This window comes from Scyliorhinus canicula, chromosome 5 (genome assembly GCF_902713615.1).
Source record: "Scyliorhinus canicula chromosome 5, sScyCan1.1, whole genome shotgun sequence".
In the NCBI taxonomy this organism is placed as follows: Eukaryota; Metazoa; Chordata; class Chondrichthyes; order Carcharhiniformes; family Scyliorhinidae; genus Scyliorhinus; species Scyliorhinus canicula.
Genome location: NC_052150.1, coordinates 5867815 through 5871553, shown reverse-complemented (window position 1 = coordinate 5871553; position 3739 = coordinate 5867815).

Genomic DNA, 3739 nt, shown 5'->3' with positions numbered 1-3739 from the left:
CTGGAAATAAATGACATCACTAAACATGAGCAACCAAATCACATCCTGGCTGATATTCGCTTTAAACACCCCCCATCCTCCCCGCGTGTGAATCCCTTTCACAGCTCCGTGGGCTACCCCTCAGGAGTCTTGCTCATCTAAATCCCCAGGAGGCTGGGTTGTACTTTGACTGTCAATTTGTTGTTAATCACTTCCTCCAGCACCTTCTCCCCAAAGTGCTTTATTTGGTTGTGTATCCTATTTGTTTGTTAGTTATCAAAACTAGGAGAAATCACATTGAATTAACTACTCAACTGTGCAGTCCCCGTTGAATTTACAGACAGGAAAGAAAAAATGTTCTTCTACTAATGTATTGAGAGAACAGTTCAATTATTGCTCAGGATTTGCCAGAACCATTTCATTCCAGTTCATCTGATAGATTGAAGGGGTGTACAGTGTTAATGAAGAGCTCCACCTTGTGGGGATGTGCAAGTATTGCAGTAGAAAAATATGATGCTCTCCGGATTGGGCATTTTCGGGGCTTCATGACTGGTATAAATCCCATGCCGAATTCTGGAGCGATCCATAATCTGCAGCTTTTATGCCCAGGCTATGCTGAGCCCAACACTCAGATTTATTCTGCCTCCGGCAGGTGCTCACTCTAGGCTGGATTCTCCGCACCCCGATGACGAAATCGAGGCCGGCGTCGATCCTGCGATTCTCCGGGCACCGAAAAGCGGCATCACCGGAAAGTCCACTGCGCTGCTGGGGGCCATTGTCAGAGGCCCTCTCAGGCATTCTCCGCCCCCAATCGGCCGGGATCCCGACGGCATGGAGCTTACCTGGTCCAACCGGTCGGGATACTCATGTGGCGGCTGCGGACTCAGTCCGCGGCCCCCCTGGTCGGGGGCAGGATGATCAGAGGACGGGGGTGGGGTGGGGGGCCTTAAAGGCGTCCAGGAATGCTTCTGCGGGGCCTGAGGGTCGGGTGCGCGGCCAGTTGGGTGGTCTCTTTTTCGTGTCCAGCTCCGTGGTCCGAGTCTACCATGGAGCACGGCGCGGCCGCTGGGGGCCGCTGGAGGCCGCTGGGGGCCGCTGGGGCCGCTGGGGCCGCTGGAGGCCGCTGGAGGCCGCTGGGGGCCGCTGGAGGCCGCTGGGGGCCGCTGGGGCCGCTGGGGGCTGCTGCTGTGCGCATGCACAGCCTCTGACCCGGAAGTGCGGGGGCCCCTATCTGCAGCAAAAGCTGCGAGATTCACAGGGGGTCCCTACTAGCCCCCTGCAGGGCTGAGAACTTGTGTCCACTTAATCCAGGAATTTCAGGAGTAAAACTCCACCATTTTCACGCCGGTGTAGGGACATTGCCCCAATAATGGAGAATCCAGTCCCATTTCTTTAAATTGCAGGATGTGCAATTGTTCAGCAGAGTCTGTGAGAGCCTGCCTCAGACCCTGACTAGAAAAGCTAACTGAGCACTGTGGGGCCTGCTGTATATTTACCAGAGCTCTGGACTGTATTCCCTTCTACTTCATCAGACTTTCCTCCAGTCTTCACTTCCACCCAGAGACTGATGGAAATTAACCGGAAAAGTTGTGTGTTTGAGTTCGCCATTGCTTCATGAAGGGCCACTCACAAATAGTTCAGAGAACACAAGGAATAGGAGCAGGGATAGGGGCAGGGATAGATCAAACAGCCCCTCGCACCTGCCCTGCCTTCCAGTACGATGATAGCTGTTTGGGTGACAGTCAAGCATCATCCAATTAGATAATGAGTCAATTTGCTTTCCAATATTTGTCCAGGAAGGTCGTACATCACAAGGATGGATGTGTTGGCCAATGAATGGTTAGAACGTAGGGGCATGTATTGATGAAACCTCCAAGAATAGACTTAATCTCAGTTGGCAACCTTATTAACTCCACTTTCCCGCCTGAATTGGCTGATGTTTCCACAGGGTGGGTGAATGTCTGAGTCCCTTCCCACAGACTCAAACAGACACTCTCAGACCCACTGGTGCTATAATACTTTGCTGTTTGAGATCTCGCACTTATATCAGCAGACGCCTCCCAGCACAGGCTTGGTGGAGTCTGTATCCAGAATAATAACAATAATATATTGTCACAAGTAAGCTTACATTCACACTGCAATGAAGTTACTGTGAAAAGACCCCAGTTGTCACATTCCGGCACCTGTTTGGGTACACTGAGGGAGAATTCAGAATGCCAAATTCACCTAACAACACGTGTTTCAGGATTTGTGGGAGGAAACTGGAGCACCCGGAGGAAACCCACGCAGACCCTGGCGCTGTGAAGCAACACTGCTAACCACTGTGCTACTGTAGCTTTTGCATTAAAGGCCCTCACTGACACTGAGACTCATTACGTACAGATCAAAAAGGATCTCCTCACTCTGATCTCCACCTGTCAGAAATTCCATGACTTCATCTATGGTCATCCTGTAATTGTTGAAACTGATCATCAGCCGCTCATAATTATCCTAAAAAAGCCTCTTCACACTCCGTCTGCACAGCTGCAACACATGATGCTGAAACTGCAACAGTACAATCTATCTACAAATGTGGTAAGGAGCTGTCCTTGGCTGATGTCCTCCCCAGAGCTTTCCAACCCACTACAGACCAGGCGAATCGTGAGGAAGACAAGGACATATGCAGGCATGAAGAGGGAAGTTTCCAGATGTGCACCATGCAGTGCACTCAATGCCCATCAAACAGAAGAACCACTGCAACAATATGGGGTCCCGGACCTCCCAAGATTATTCATCACAGCTGATTGGCGGGGTTCTCCATTGGCTGTCAACAAAATCGGGAAACGCGATTGAGCAGAGAATAGGTTCCGACGCCAAAATAGCGGCTAGCGACGATTTGACGCCAAATCACCATTATCCATCACCTCAACAGCGGCGTCAGTGCATTTCAGAATGCACGGACAGTAAACACCGTTGGCATATCGTTAGCGGGCCCGACCCGGTATTCTCTGGGGCCTCCGCGATTCTCCACCTGCGCTGAGCTGAATTCCCGATGGTGAAGTTCACTTGTGGTTATTGAGGGAGAGAGAGGAGGCACAGAAAGTGTCCAACATCGCCATAGTTTGCTGACAATTTTGCCTCTGGCTGGGGCTTCTGCCAAAGCCGGGGGAAGTAATGGAGGGTGGCCAGGAGGTGGGCTGTGTGGTCGGGGTGGATGGGCACGGAGCACCATTGCCGCAGCCGGCAAAGCGGCAATACAGCTGTGCATGCCGCTGATAGCCCACTGTGAACTTAGGGCCATGGGTCACATAGGTGTCCCCCAGGCCACCCTCCGAGGTGCCCTCTGGCCCCGCCAGACCCTTCGACGGGTAGGCGCACTCCAGCACAACCAGTGCCATCACGTTGGCTGGGATGAGTGTGAGTGGGGAGTGTAATGTGTATGTGCGGCTGCAGCTTGTCAGCCTCCCGAGTGTCAATCACGGACCCGGCGAATCCCGCACCATTTCTCATGGGAATCGAGTGTTCCATGTCGCACCGGTGCTAGCCCCTCCACAGACGCTGGATCGATCCAGGTTTGGCGCCAGTTTTGCCTTTGTGAAAGTCCACGAATCCTGCCCCGGCGTCAACACTTAGTCTCAGAAACAGAGAATCCAGCCCCCATTAACTCGAATAGAATGGTAAACAACGTTTGATCTTATCTGATTCGTGTTCCAGGTGGTTTGCACTTGACAGTCTGCCAAACATGGCGAGTAACACAGTCATCAAGCTCACGGGACACTTT